General features: G+C 39.1%; 1 protein-coding gene across 2 annotated transcripts in view; it reads right to left on the bottom strand.

The window, feature by feature from the left end:
- BRINP3 (BMP/retinoic acid inducible neural specific 3) overlaps window positions 1-16,699 on the bottom strand; it is a 223,917-nt gene that overhangs the window by 175,450 nt on the left and 31,768 nt on the right. The window lies entirely within an intron of this gene.

Below are 16,699 nucleotides of genomic sequence, written 5' to 3' on the forward strand. Positions count from 1 at the left end.
AAAATGTAGTAAGAATCTTCAGCTGAACCTAATAATTGCTCTTTGGATTGTTGGTTGACAAATACTTTTTTATATTTGAACTGTTTGGTCCAGTATTTGAAAGCTATTTTTAACATGGGAGAATATTTTCTTACACAGCTCCATTTCTGCACATCTGCTAGGTTTGCTGAAGAAATAGTCAAATTATGATGGCAGTTCCAAAGCTCACTTGCCAGTCCTTTCCACCTTCCTAAGGTACTACCCTGCTATCTTACATCTCACGCACATTCTAAGTCAGAGGGATAGTAACTCTTCACACTTGCAACTCATTTTTCAAAAAAAGAAACACCTTTTCTCAAATCTATATAGCAAGTAATTTTATACTTGTAAATGAAAGGAAACAGAGAAACAAAGGATTTTTTTTCCCTTTCACTGCCTATCTCCAAAGTTGTTAAATCCCTGCGTTGCAAAATCTTGGTCCTTGTTGTCCAGGTAAATCAATGAGAGAAACTTTGGTAATACACCAAAGCTGTGCCTGTTGCACCTCTGTCCAGTGAATAACGAACAAAATCAATATTGCTTTTGCACTTGTTCTTCTGTGATATACACGAACACTTTTTAACCTCTAGCACTCTACAAAGTTCATCTTGCAACTCCAGCATTTGCAAAGAAAGGTATCTGAATCCTAGAATGACTTTATTATTGTTGTCATCACCTTGGCTAGTGTAACAAACAGATATTCAAAAGGTGAACACGGTGAAAGCACTGGATAAGCTTAACTGGATGTTAAAATTTGTCTTGGCTATAGTACTTCATACATATTTGTAATTTCTGTATTTTAACACACTAAAATAAACAGACATGAGGGCAGCTTCCAGTTGTCTCAAACTGTTTCCAATGTTTCAGATGAAAAAAGTGGGCATCAGATAATCCCTATATGGTGCTCAAGTACTTCTAGTGACGAATGCAGTGTAAATACTGGAGGGAACGTAACTGCAATGCACTGTATAAAAAGATATGGAAGGTGCAGCAGATGCTCTCATTGTGTGGACTGTCCCCTCATTTCTACTGACATGGTGATGAGCTATGGGCAAGATGCGTCCTTGTTTCAGAGATTTGTATATTCAAGTGTTTTAAGGCCAGAAGGGACCGTTGAGTTCATTTGATCTGACCTACTACAGTGTAGGGCAGTGAATTCTGCCTCTTAATTTGTCCATTAGAGAGAAAGATTCCTCCTTCCTGCACAAGTGAATTATATTACCCCAGGAACTGTGGCTGAACAGCAGTCTGTCTCTTAAGTACAGCCAATCACGTGTTAAGCACTCTGGATCTAACTCTTACTTGTCGTGCCAACAGCTATGGAAAACAGTGACGAAGTCCTATAAACACCTACAAAGTCTTAAATGTATTACGTGACCAGGTTACATTGGAAACTAATGCTTATTGGATAATCCACAGTAACCTTTTATTCCTTTCAGATTCCAACTTCTGGGATAAACCTTCCTTCTTCCCCATTAGTCCCAGGAAAACTCTTTTCAGACTTTTCTGATATTTGTATTTCCTCTGTGACCCTGCGCTTTATCATCTTCAGCTGCCAGAAATTTATCCAGGGATCTGCGTGGAGCTGTCTTTGAACTACAAGTTACCTGCAGCTCACATCTCACCATCGCTCCTTCACAAAGCCAGATCCTACTTCTTCATGGGTGAAAGGACTGGAAAATTTGCCCTCAAATCTTCCATCCATCACTTTTTTTCCTTCTACAAATACAAAACAACACCTTGAAGTAGAAATCAAACCTACAATACACATTATAACATACCTACAATACACCGGAAATTGGAACAGTGCTATGGTACTGATAACTAAACCATGCAACGTTGTTATGATTGAAAAAGTTAAATTCTTCCCTTTGTGCTAACAGAAGTGAAACTTATTAGTCATAAACACAATTTATAATCATTATTACTGCCTCCAACTATGATTTTCATTTCTAGAGGATTCAGCTGAGGAGATACACATAAACACATACGGGAAACAATCTCCTTTACACCTATATGAAGATTAAACAAGAAGGTGTGCCCCTTGTTAGCTTAATGATCATCTGCTCATGTTTGAGAAAATATTATGGACATTATCATTATACAGATAATTAATAATAAGACGAATTGTTTTGGTTACAATTATATTTTACTACCCAGAGAGCTCAGCTTAGGAAGACACATTGTGATCTAAATGGGAAAGGTCAAGCAGGTTCAGATTCAGCAAAAGTGGTATTCAGTTAATCTCCACGCCTCCCTACCCTTGCTGTAGTACCTGGACACATTTACATGTATTTATTCTGGCAGACTCCTGTGAGGCAGGAAAATGGTTTATCTGCTGGAGAAGCAGACTAAAGGATTTGTGCATGGTCACACAGTGGATCTATAAGCAAAAAGGGATTTGGGCATAGGTTTTCTAAGTTGCGAAAAGCACCCTAAACTCTAGACTCTTCACCTATTTTAAACAAAAGCATATCAGATTAGTCATCCATATTTTCTTAGGTAGCGGTCAGTTCTGAATCCCTTAATGAGACACATAAATCAGCACTTTTCTAGAACTTAATGAGGAAAGACCAGAGTCTGCTCTTAAACCCACAGGGCTAAATCTCCCAGAATACATTCACATACCATTGCCTATTTTTTTTAAGCTCATAAAGCAGATATATTTGAGCTATACATAAGGAAAATATAACAGAATATTCTTTCTCTGCAAGAAATGAACAATGAAGCTGGACAAGGGTTTTTCTGCATTTAAATACTCTTCAATGGGGAAATGCTCTTGATGAGTTAGAAATATAGCCAAAGTATGTGTCTTCCTCACAGAGTTTCATTTTTCCTTTTTTTCATGAAAAGCTGTGTCTTTAAATAGTGAGGAGTGTTGTTCTTTGGGTTTTGGGGAAGGTGGGGAGAAGTTCCTCCACGTTCAACCAAAACTTAAAAAGTTCTCACTTGAAAACCGTGTCATGGAACTGCATGAAAGATTCAGTCCACTCACCTCATACTCTGTTTCCTCTGGTGATGAGCACATTACGTCTCCCATGACGCAGCTGCAGTCATAGCACTGTACTGAACTGATCATCAAACATCTCTGCAGCATTTTATGGGTGGCACAGCTAATAAGCAATCTCAATCCAAAGAGGAAAAAGGAGGGAAAAACCACCATAACTATTGCCATCCCAAAGCTGTTTTGTTTCCATTCTTACTAAAAATTTGACATTGACAAAAAAAAATATTCTCTGAACACTTCTAATCAGTACATTTTCAGTAGCTCAGCAACATTGTAAGAGTCATAGAATTGTAGGCTCAAGGACTGCAAGGGACCTCAGGAGGTCTCTAGTCAAACCTCCTGCTCAAAGCAGGTTCAACCCTGAAGTCAGACAAGGATGGAGACTGCACAGTCTGTCTGGGTGACCTCTTCGATTCTTAACTGTCCTCATGGAGAAAAAATTTCTCCTTACGTACAATCTGCACCACTCTTGTTTCGATTTATTTCTGTCTCTTGCACTCTTATCATGCATTTGTTTATGTTGAACTTCATTGGGTTCTTCTAGCCTGCTCCTTCAGCTTCTCCATGTCGCTCCGGATGGCAGCTCTGCCTTCAAGCTGTCAAATGGTTCCACTTCCTCCCAGCTTGGTGTCATCTGCAAATCTGACAAGACTGCACTCTTTCTCATCCTCCATGAGATATTGATATATTGATAGAGCTATTAAACAGGGCAGGTCCCATGGTAGGCCCCTGTTATATTCTGCTTGTTAATGGGCTCCAGGTGGAGTAAGACCAATTAACCATGACATCCTGAGACCAATCATTCAACCTGTTTCTGTTACTCATCTGATTGTCCTCCCAGCCAGATTGTAATATCAAAAGTTGTATTCAAGCATATTGTGGAAGACTATGACAAAAGCCTTACTAAAGCTGAGGTAAATGATATTCAATGGTCTCCCCATTCACTAATCCAGTCACTTCCTTACAGGACAATCACAGTGGTCAGGAATGATTTATCCTTGGTCAACTCATGCTGTTCCCAGCCACTTTCTTCTTCCTCATGTACCCAGATACAAGCTCCTAAAGGTCTCACTCCATGAGACCATGGACCATAGCAAAGCTGATCAGTTTCTCAGATCATTCTTTTGGTCTTTTTTGAAGACGGTTGCAACATTTGCTTCTCCAGTCACCATGGATCTTCCCCAGTCTCCATGATCTTTCAAAGACAGCAAAAAGGGGCCTTACAAGGACATCATCCAGCCCTCTTGGCACTCCTGGATGCCTGCTAGGTCCCATGGGCTTGCATGGGTAAAGTTGTCTCATGTAATCCCTTGCTCAACCCTCATTCTCAGCTCACAGGTCTTCTCCCTCTTGAACCTCTTCACTCAGTTTAGGGACACAGAAAACCTTGTTGCTAGCAATAGGGCAATGAAAGCATTGGATACCTCTGCCTCACTGTGCCTCTACCTCTAAATCACCTGTTCATTCAGCAATGGGCCCAAATTTTCCTTGTTCAGCATTTTGTTGCTTACCTAACTGTATGAGCTCTTTTTGTTGCCCTTCTTGTCCCTTGCAAGTCTCAACTCCAGTTAAGCTTTAGTTTTCCTAACACTACCACTGCATGTTCAAGAAAGTTTCTAAGTTTCTCTGTGGTAGCCTGTCCCTTTTTCCACCTCCTGTATAATGCCTGTTTGCTTTAAATCTGTCATGAGTTCCCTGCTTAGCCAAGCTGGTCCCCTGAGACATCTACTTATTTTCCTGAGTGTGCTTAGAGGATGCTATCCTTGCAGCCTTGCCAACCTTCCAGAGCTCCTTTGCCTTCAAAGGAACTTTCCGGTTCCCTGAATAATCCAAAGTCTCCTCCTACAGCACAAGGTCTGTACTCTGCTATTCTCTGTCCTCATTCCTCTCTGGATCCTGAATATCACTATTTAAAATATATATTGGGAGGGAGGGAAGTCTAGCTCTGTCTAGCAACTTAGGTAGACGAGACTAGACTAGACTAGAGCAGTTCAGTTAGAAGTGACCTACAATGATCATCTAGTCCAACTGCCTGATCACTTCAGGGCTGACCAAAAGTTGAAGCATCTTATTAAGTGCATTGTCCAAATGCTTCTTAAACACTGGCAGGCTTGTGGCACCACTCTCTCAGTAAAGAAATGCTTCCTAATGTCCAGTATGGACCTCCTCTGGCATATCTTTGACACATTCCTACACATACTGTCCCTGGATCCCAGGGAGAAGAGCTCAGCACCTCTGTCTCCACTTCCCCTCCTCAGGAAGCTGCAGAGAGCAATGAGGTCACCCCACAGGTAAACCGTTATTCCGGATTTGGGATATATTCAAAGGATTACTTAATTTAGGCATAACTACACCAATGTGAAAATGAGATTTTCAGTAGCATGAAAGTTATCGCTTCTCCCAGAACTAAGAGCTTGCATGAGTGACTGGATTGCAGGGAAAGCCTTTACCTCACCAACTGTCTCAAACAAAAGACTTTGATCAGAGACTCAGATGAGAAGCCATCAGAAAACACTAACTCCATCATGTCATGCTGATGTCATACTGTTGATGAAGAAATAACGGAAAAATGAGTGTGCAGCTCATATAAAATCATCATTTTCACAGTATTTGTGTTTTTTTCCTCCCAAATATCACCATAATTACCTCATTTGCAATAACAACTTGGAAGATTATATCACTGAGTAGTGCTGATACTAGCTAGTGCAAGAACAGTCAAAGAAAGTGTGTTAATATTTCAACATTACAAAGAATTAATTGCAAAATGCTTTCTTAAAATGAAGGAAACTTTCATCATTTAAGACTTAAAATCGCTTTCATATTGCATTGATACAGAACTTTAGAAAGAAAAGGGAAGAGCTTGAATGTTTGGGGTTTTTTTCCTTTTCTATCTAGATATTAATATAAAGGGTTATTTGGTTGGTGTGATTTTTTTATTCTTAAATAAATCAAACTGTAGGATTTCATTTAACAAAATGAAAATCTGAACTAAAACAAACAGGTGGATGATTGTTCTCTCCAGAGGGTAGCTGAAATTAGGATTTTAATTACTTTTTCATCAGAATTGTGACTACTTTCCACAATCTAAATCTCTACAGAATCACAAAACATCTTTTATATACCTGTTAACTTTTGCAAGTCATTACACCATATTAAATTCACACATTCTGATGTTTTTATAATGAAGTAGGTAATTCCGAAAGCTACCGTGAAGAGCTATGGAAAAAATATTTAGAAGAGATTTATGTTTAGATCATGCAGAAGTATTTAGTCCTCGACAACTCACTGATTTAAATGGGTGCCTAAATGAAATTCGAATGCCAAAAATAATTTTGAGATAATTTTTAAGTGCTTTCAAAAGTAAATCTTGTGAACATTAAACGATACTGAGAATCTGTGTTTCAGATGATGAACTGTTATTTAGCTGCACAATCTAGATCATTAATAAAAGTGCTTTAAAATGGCAGTGTATCATCTTTGTTTGTGGTTACAGCTGAATCAGAACCGCTGGTTTTTGACATGGCATGACACCAACAAAACGTGCGTTGCCATTGCCAGAGCAATAACTGGTTTTGAGAATATATTAAAAAACCCAGCATTTCTACAGGCACTAATCTAACTTTCAGGAGAGGTGAACATATTGAAATTAAAAACACGAGCAAACACTATGTAGGTGTGGATGAGACAAGTTGTGGTGTGAGGAAGTGGCATGTTTTGTCCGGTCAGGCCCTAAGAGACGCACCATGGGAGATGTTTAAATCTCATCTCTCGGTGCAGCCTTCCCCACTCAAAGCAGGTTTAAGGCTGCAAGAGGCTTTCATGTGTGACGGGAAGGTGAGTGGCTGCATCCAAATGTGGGGTTTTTTCACCCAGCAAAAGAGATGTTGAGAAGTGTAACGATTTAGGAATCCTAGGCGAGGTCCTTACAAGAGCAGTTTCTGTTCTGAAAAACTGTTGGATTAGCTCTCTCTGCTTAAAGCCAGTTTTTGTAAGGAAACTGAAGTGATAAGAAGCAGACAGGAAAAAAGATTGTTCTAGCAGAGAAGATAGATGGAAAACCAAAGGCTGTCTAGGGTCTAACCTGGCCTTTCACCTCTTGTTGCTGGGAGGTTTGTGAGATCTGTGGCATATGTGACTGGGAAAGGCCAGATGGGCAAGCAAATCTAAGAGCAGTGCTCAAAGGGGTCCCTCTGCTCAACACGCTCTATTTTCACCCAAGGTCTGCAGTTTGAAAGAGATGCTCACTAATTGGAGTAATAGCCTGAACAGCTTTTTAATTACATATACCAACACACCAGAATTTTTGAAGAAATTTTTTTTTTCCCCCTCCAAGGATATCCTGTGACTGCTCCAAAACTGTCAAATATAGATATAAATACCAGAGTACTAGTAGGTGAGAAAGGAGCCCCAAAGCACTGAAGAAATCCTGCACAGTTTATCTTATAGACATGCTAGTAGCTTCCTGACAACTTGGCTTCAACTTCAATTTTCTTTCTCCCAGAGCCAAGTACCATATGCTAACTGTTACAGTGAAATTACACTTATCCCACAAGTCTGCAACAGAGATGCTATATTTAAATTCAGCTGTTAGGTGAAAGTATGTTTTATAAAAACTCTAGGAAGCTGTATCCAGATGGTTACAAAGAAGAATCTATATCTAGGGATTTTGGGGAGGATAACAGGTTACAGCAGCATTACTTCTGAATTTGGGGTTATCTAGTGGCTATTCCCTTTCCTTTAAGGTAGAACTAAAAACATTGCATAATGCAGTTTTCAGCATACACCATCTTGACTATTTTGGCAGAAATAAATTATTAATAAACTTGGTTTCTGTGGGATTTTCTGTAAGTATTTCTGCCTGCATATTATGAGTCTCAACTTTTGCTTGAAATTAACCTCGTGAACTAAAGAGAAATGTTAATCCATTTATTTCAGCTTTTTGTCAGTATAACTCTACTTTTAAATGGCAGAAAGACGCTGGGGAAAAGATCTTTAACTGTTGGAATTATCAGCATTGAATATTTGACATTCTGAATTCGATCATTTCCAGCATCAGAGTCTGTTCTGTAAAGGGAAAGATGGCAGTCAGGGAGCTGATTCTGTTTTTCAGATTTCCAAAGGAAATGTCAGCCCTGACAGCACCTAAAGCAGTTCAGCAAAGCTGCAACACTGGCACAGTGTAGGTGTCTTCTGGTTTTGGAGAAAATGCTTTGGAGTAGCTGAGGGTATTTATGAATTAGTGCTGACGAGTTCCTCAGTCTGGCTAATGACTGACTAACCTTGCAAAAGAGTTTCAGAGACTGAGAACAGTCAACCACAGGAAAACCTGCAATTTCACAGTTCACTCTTTAGATAAGGGAGACAGCTGAACTCCAGCATTATGCTACTGATATGACATCATGTAGTGTCCTTCTACAAGTCTCTTTTAAACAGATAGGAATCAAGACTATTTTATGAAATACTGCCAGAGCAGTAACTTCCCCAAGTAAGCTCACATTTCTGCTGGTTTTGTTTAGCAATGCTGTTGATGATGTCATAATGATTGCATGAAGCTGTTAGTCTAAGTTCATGTAAAGTATCCTGCAAAATTACATCTCTTTATACACATCTGTGCACATGAATAAGTGATGTGAACATATGCATACATGCTTACTACAAGGGTATTTCATGAATATCAGCTCATTTCAGAAAAGTCTAGAGCTTTTTTACATTTACATAACAGGATGTTCTCAAAGCCCACATAAAGCATCCTACAAAGCAAGAATGATGAAAAATTGCATTATGCAGGTACACACACGTACACACTCAAATTAAAGCGGCAAATGAATTTCAGAACAAGTACATGATAAAATATTCTGATTGGGATGCTGTCAGTATGCTTCTCCCAGGGAAAATCATGAAAGGCTGTCAATGCACAGTGAAGTAACATCATGTCAAAAAAATAAAGTTAAACTTCTAAAGCTTGATTGAACTGACCAACATTTCTATTTGATCTGGTTACTTCCCAGCACGGCACCAATGTCGCACCAATCAAACAACAAAGCTACTGGTTTTCCTCACATTATTTTAGCAAGTCTGGCAGGCCTCAGTTCTTTTCTCCCCAAAAGGATCTGATCTGCAAAATTCAGTTTAAGAAAGCTCAAGATATATCTTTTACGTTTGATGAGCAGACTTGTTCATTGGGGCTCACAGATTTCTGCCCTGAATCCAGGTGAGCGTGTAGGCTTGGCGTTTGACGAGAGATGAAGGTGCCTACTGTGACTTGTACTGGTGCCTGGGTTCCTGCCTTGCTCCAGCGCTGAGGTCGTCTGCACCCAGCCATCTCTTCTCACTGGCTGTTTTCCTGATCTACACCAGTTCGGGGTTGACGCTGTGAAGTGCATGCGTTGAGCAGAACAAGAGAGGGTTGGGGTGTACAACAGCACAGGGTCAGTGTCATTCAGTCCCTGCCAACTGAGGCTTCTCCACTAACCCGTCTCGGTTAATGAGACATAGCAGGTTGGCAGAGCACTTTTTTATTACCCACATTGGACTTCTGAGACACGTCCTGTGCAAAGTAGTACAACTGTCCTTGTACCTACTTACGCTCTGGTGTCAGGCAAGCTACAAATTTGCCACTAATGTATGCGGTTATTTCGTTATGCTATGGATTCAGCTCTGCTTTAATTTACAAATGAGTATCCACACAAGGAATAGCCCGATTCACTTTTACTCAGTCTGGGAACAGAGATCTACTTTTTAAATGACAATTACACCCAATCAGTGGTTTCAGCAGAAGAAAAATGTACCATATGGGGAAATTTTAACGTGAGACTTCCAATCAGGCTACAGGGAAGAGAGACATTACCATCCACAGTCCCACCTATTACTAATTCAGCTGAATCCAGCTCTAGACACCATTGGCTAAAAGCTTAAACAACCCTCACCAGAACTCATATTTGCCAACATATAAAGACAAAATCATTACACTGTCTTTTAGCCGTCACTATTCTTGGATTTTAATCCCTCCTTCCTGTGTGGCAAGTTTTTCTAGAGAACAGAGCAAGATGTGCATGACTTTCTCCTGACTCTCTGCTCTTGCGCTGTTAATGCAGAATGCTGCCTACCACCGAGGTACAGGGTGCACTAAGAGACCACTGCCCTAATACATATACATAACAGGGAACTAAAGGGCGCACAGATTTGGTAAGTAGATAACAGTAACATTTCAGCCAAAATGTTTCTCTCCTCTCAGAAATACTTCTTGATGTGTTCAGAACATTTGACAAGTAAACTAGTCCCTAAAAGACAGCACACAACCAAACAACCCAGCACAGAGATGGTTAAGTGTTTTGTGGGGTTTTTTATAAAAGAAAATAAGGGCAAACTATAATAATCAAAGCAGATAAGTTGACTGAACTGTTCACAACCATTCAGTATTTTTTCCTTTACCCTGGAGAAAAGTTTTCAGCAGATTGCTCTGTAGACACCTGCTCACCCATGGATTTGCAAGAGCATTAACTTCTTCACAAAAGGCCAGTAGGAAAAGTAAAGGGGCAATGCACATACCAGCCCACAGCCACAAAATGTTGCCTTGGCTAATGCAGTGGTATCAGCTGGCACGTATATATACTTTACAGTGCCAAAACTGCTTTCTTGTGGTTTTGCTTTTTTCCTGTTCAGTTACCAAAATGTATTTCATATTTATTCAGGTAGACCATCATAAGCTACCAGGTCACACCTTTCAAGAGCAGTTCATTTATAATGGGGTATGCCGTTAGCAACCAGAATGAGCAAGAATCCTCCTACTTTCTTCCACATCTGACATTGGGTCAAGATGCGTCTTTGCAAGTAACTCAAGTAGTTCACCGTGAGCGCCATTGTCAGAAGCCAACGCCAACGGCTCAGAGGCCTAGGGAAGGTGGAGGGGAATGTTATGTCCTAATTCCATAACAAAAGGTGGCTAACAGCAACACAGAAGGTAACATGTTAGAAACTTTTTAAAGAAAATTTGTTGGGTTTATCTGAGTGATATAATGTCATTCGCTGCCACAACAGGTGGCAAAATTACTCAAGGCAGGATGACATAAGCTATATGAAATGATGATGCACCAGCACACCTCATATTACGCAAAAATACACAGAAAAAATCATTTTCAGTTCAGTTATAGCTTTCTTATCTGAGCTTGTTGCCTGTAATTTTTTCCCCAATTCTGTTTAAAGACCTCTTAATTTCATTATTCTATATAAATGCTATTGTTCTGCAAACCCTTTCATGCTCCCTAATCTTCAAATCCGTAGTATTAGGTCACTTCCTGTAAGTAATTCATACCCATGTATAAAACTCTTCTACCTCACAAAACCATCAAGGTTTCCTCCTGATAGACTGAGCTTTTTTCTTTTATGTTTGTAGCCTCACATCATTATTTATTTTATTCCTCTATCATTCTCTGCCCCAAAGTTTTTGCAATCAGGATCTGAACCTACTAATCCAAACTACTACGCATAATCTTATTAAACACAACATAATTGTTAGACTACTAATGACAGTGGAACCATCCTAGTTATTAATTTGAAAACTGGTGAGCCATTTTCTTCAGTACAGCTCTCAGCCTTCTTAGGTACCTAAATAAACAAATGTCACATCAAGGACTAAAGTCTTGAAAATATGAGGCTCTTTCGAGATTCCGGTTCTGAATGCTAATGCTAAGCTGTATAGAAAATTTCAACAAACATTGACTAGTGAGAAAAAAATAGTACTTAAACAGCATATTTAATTGATATGGCATTAGCTTCAATGATATTTAGAGAACATCAAAGACAGAACATATCTGTATCATGAGGAATGAAGTAAAATTGGAACTTCAGCAAAATGATCAAATTTAATTCAATGAGCAACAATGGTTAGGATAACAAAATATTCTATGCAGCAAGTTTACTCATCCTCTTAACTTTATTTGTGTAGCCTGAAATTGGATTCCATAGAAATGCAAAGTTTTTCAGATTGCTGAGATCTGAACCTTTATCTTTCCCTGCAGGCTATTTGTATTAATCTACTTTTCTTTGAAGCGCAGAGCTGTTAAACTGTTAAAGCTCATTTAAAATGTGTCTATATTTCTATCAATGGACCCAGATAGTTGAATTATAGATTTTAATTGTGCTTTTTATACTTTGGAGATGCTTACTTAGAAATATGTCTAACAAAAGTATGCAATTAAAGAGCCTTTATTGCTGCTGATCAGTGAATTGTGTCTATATTGACAGCAAGAGACGGCTTAGCATTTAGAAGAGTTTACATGGGCCACTTTTTATTAGTGATTAATATGAAACTCAGGGTCAGCTTTGTTTTCCTACCTTCACTCGTATTTTGTCATGAAATCAAAGCAGAGCAAAAGATGTGAAAATGTGAAACGCCTTATGGTTTAAGAGTGAGATACAAGAATATTTCATACTTGAGTAGCATCCACCCTAAAAAAATCAGTGAAATACATAACTGGAAAATTAGAGTTTATGCTTACAATTTTATCTGCTATACATCTCACATGTCTGGCTAACTTTTCCAGTTTAGTAAAACCAGAATAGGACAGTTACCATCATACAATATTCAATCACTTTTCCCAATGAACCAATGCATGAATAAAAGCCCCTTCACCAACCGCAAGTGTTGCAGCTATAGTTAGCATGGTGTCAAGACTGTGAATCTTTAAACAGAAAAGGTAATGCCAATTATAGCTGGTGGAGGTAATCTACTTCTGCAGTCCATTGCATGCTGCAGCTATGGGATGTCTACAGCTCCGGGGGAAAGAAAAAAACAAAACAAAAAACCACAAACAGTAGGAAAAAGCATTGCAGTAAAATGGTAAAGGTGAACTCTGTTTGCTTTTCAGGGAATTATTGAATAGCAAGCAGCAGTGTATTACTCTATACTTTGCCACATTTTGAATAAAATAAACATCTTGTACCATTTAATACCCCTGGCAATAGAGTGGAGAGAGATATAGAATAAAGCTAATCCTTTCACAAATACCACCAACTTGACAAGATTTACACAGCAGAAGTGACATAAGCTTGTTAGAGAAGACCAGGAAATAGGAGGTGTTTATAATATAAAGTTTTGTTCTTTCCTGAAATTGCCAATCCTAGCTTATCAGCATAAAAAAAAATTGGTTGAAAACAGAAATTATTACAAAGTATTTCAGACGAAACACACTGTGTTTCCTATCTGCCTCAAAAATGGGTTCCAAAATCTGCACACACATGCTTACACATATTCTCAAAGTTATATCACTTTTGGGTAAAAAGTTAATTATATCATTGACTTCAGTGAAACTGGTGGTTTAGAATATTATTTGGTATGAAAAAGGTGTTTAAACAACCTGGAAAGATCTTAGAAAAATGTAACAAACCAGAAGAATATAACTGCTTAGTGGTACATTGTGCAGCATTTGTACCTGCTCCAGACAATGTTGTTATCATTTCACACTATGTTTGGGCAAACATAATTGGGACTAAACTTCTCCTCTGATACAGACGTCACCTTCCAATGTTTCAGTTTCCTATGTAGAGTATTTTGGTTTCCAACACACTATGGATAGTCCATAGAGCAACAGGTTGAGAACAGCAACCAAGATTGAAAAGCATTGGGCAGGATTTTTTCCTCTATATTCAGGTTTATTATGGGAGTGGCATTAGGACTCTTAGTTATTGGTGTTTAGAGTTCTTCCTAGGGGAAAAAAAAAAAAAAAAGAAGAAAAAGAAAAAGAAAAAAATCTAAGAAAATCAGATGACAGAGGCATTTGGGGTGGTGATTGGGGGTGAGAAGTAAATTCTTGCAAGTGTCTGATATCTTGGATGAAGAAATAAATTCTTGCTTGCTTTCAAGTTTGAATTTAAGTTTTCAAAGAATACTTAAAAATATGAAATTTTCATTTAATTGGTCATTGGCTTGCCATTAAGAAATTATTTTGGTGGAAAATTATTGATGGCTCAGTAACTAGTGGGGTAGCTATCACATTTATGTATTGTATTCATTAGTAGGTGAAGATCTCATACAAAATAAATGTGTAATCCTTGAATACATTAGTTGTGAAGGCCACCTTCTGCTTCTGCCTGACAGGAGTGTGACCGTTCCTCATTTCACAGCAAGAGAATTAAATCTCCATACCACTGTTCCAAATCCCACCATTTGTTATCAGTGATAAAAACATCTTTCTTTATGTCAGAAAGGAGTTAAATAAATCCAAATCCTAATCCTTTTGCTGGATTAGTCTCAGCATCAAGTCCAGAGTGGACACATTTATATTTTTGTATATTTTCCTCTGTGTGTGCCTGTCTACTTACAATGAAGATCAACATACCATTTCATGCTAATCTAAACCCAGAAATTTCTGTAGTCAGTCAGTTCAGACCCTTTGCTTTAACTACAAATGGATTACTTCATCTGAGATAGCGAGTTTACTATCCCTGAAGACTAATTTACAGGTAACTCCATGTCATTTTTGCATAACGTTGTTGTTACAAAGATAGTGTGGTCCTGATTTTCAGGACCTAGTAACAGCCAAAGGGTAAATAACTAGAGGGGCTTTGCCCAAGGCATCTGTAATGTGAAGTCTTTCATTCTGCTCCATTATTGCATTTCAGCATTGATTAAGAAGTATTACCTACCCTTGTGACCCTTGTGATTATTTTTTTTCAGCAAAGCAGAAAAAATAGCAACTGTATTTTATTCTGAGTTGTATACTGGAAGCCACCTTCCACTGAACATTTTCCTAAGACCCAACAGGTGAGACACTCAGTGACATATCTCATGAAATTATAAACTGACGAGAATTATATTGATTAATAGTATTAAGGTGCAGAGGAAAATTGTTCATGTTCTCTGAGTGCCTGAATGGTGAAATCCACGCAGCTTCTCACAGTCATTCCTAGAATCACAGAACCACAGACTGGTTTGGGTGGGCAGGGACCTCACAGCCCATCTAGTTCCAACCCCCCACCATGGGCAGGGACACCCTCCACTAGCCCAGGTTGCCCAAAGCCCCATCCAACCTGCGCTTGAACACTGCCAGGGAGCCAGGGGCAGCCACAGATTCTCTGGACAATCTGTGCAAATGCTTCACCTCCTTCATCATAAAAAATTTCTTCCGTATATCTAATATAAATACACCTCTTTTGCTTTAAAACCATTGCTTCTTGTCCTGTCACTACAGGCCTTGGCAAAAAGTCTCTTGCCATATTTCTTATAAGCTCCCTTTATATATTGACAGGCCACAGTAAGGTGTCCCTGGAGCCTTCACTTCTCCAGGCTGAACCACCCCAACTCTCTCAGCCTGTCTCCATAGGAGAGGCGCTCCAGGATCATTTTCATGGCCCTCCTCTGGACCAGCTCCAACAGGTCCATGTCTTCTGCTGAGAGCTCCAGAGTTGGATGCAATACTCCAGGTGGGGTCTCACAAGAGCAGAGAGGGGGAGAATCACCTCGTTGCTTTGATCTGGTAAGAACAAATAATTCTATGAATGTAATATATCCCAGCAGCAACACTGGGAGTAATAGTGACATCCTTCCATAAGAAAATAGTAAAATATAATATGGATTTTGCATGTAATATCCAATACCCAAAACTTAAAAAAAAAACAAACCCAAACACCAAACCCCACAAACTTTTACAAAACATAAAGCTGTTCTTACTGTATTGTCTCACTCATCTATGCCCTGTGTACTTTGTGGTCTACTTCTGTGAACTGTTTATAGTGCTGTTAGAAATCTCTATGCACCATAGGTCATTAGACAATCCCTAGAGCAAAAGTGATGAGCAAGCATTAAATCCATGTTCCATTTTTCTAATTAGAAACAAATGTATATGAGGGGGAGGAGGGAAAATGATAACTGTGTATTTAAAAAAAAAGAAGTTCAGCCTATGTTGCTAAGACACTACTTGTCAAAAATACAAATGTCCCAGCTCCTGAAAAATTAAACACCACCTGCCATGGAGTTAATCCTTCCCTACTACAAAATAAGGCCACATATAACCTGTGGAGCAAATATACTTTGCAATGTGCTCTGCTGTTAGCCCTCAGTTGGGTCAAGCTGTCTAGGTGTCCTTCCCAAGAGCAAGGAATACAATGGGACTCTGGAGATGGGACATGGTCCTGAGCTTCCTGTTACAAATCTGGCCATGAAGAGCCAGCTTGTAATACCTTCTAGGTGTTGTCAAAATCTCACCTCAGTAAGCTGGTGCATTTTCAAGTCAGTGGCTTTAGTGATCCTCATCACCAAGAATGCAACCTTTCTCATTTGGGTCAATTCTACGTTTGAAGTAGCCTGGTTTCTTAAAAACTGGAAGCTATGCGACTCCTTGGTGGTAGTAGATATAGGTGGGTGTCACAGGCATATGGCCATATTTCTTCCAAATAATTTAGGAACTCACTGTCCAACTTCAAACAAATTTCACCAATTTCTAGACACGTTAAACCATAAATCACTTCAAAACTGGTTTCACATTTTATGACTCTAAGTGGGAAAAATAATGTCATCACACAGGCACACCTGAGAATGACCCCACAGAGCTGAATGTGAGTGCAAAAGAGTGACCCTCTTATAAATGCCTTGACTGCAAGACAAGCTCCAGTCAGACCCAGCCGTCAACCAGAAGACGCAGAAAAACAATCCGTACTCATTATGGCACGCAGAGAACA

The sequence above is a fragment of the Balearica regulorum genome, chromosome 8 (assembly GCF_011004875.1).
Source record: "Balearica regulorum gibbericeps isolate bBalReg1 chromosome 8, bBalReg1.pri, whole genome shotgun sequence".
Classification (NCBI taxonomy): Eukaryota; Metazoa; Chordata; class Aves; order Gruiformes; family Gruidae; genus Balearica; species Balearica regulorum.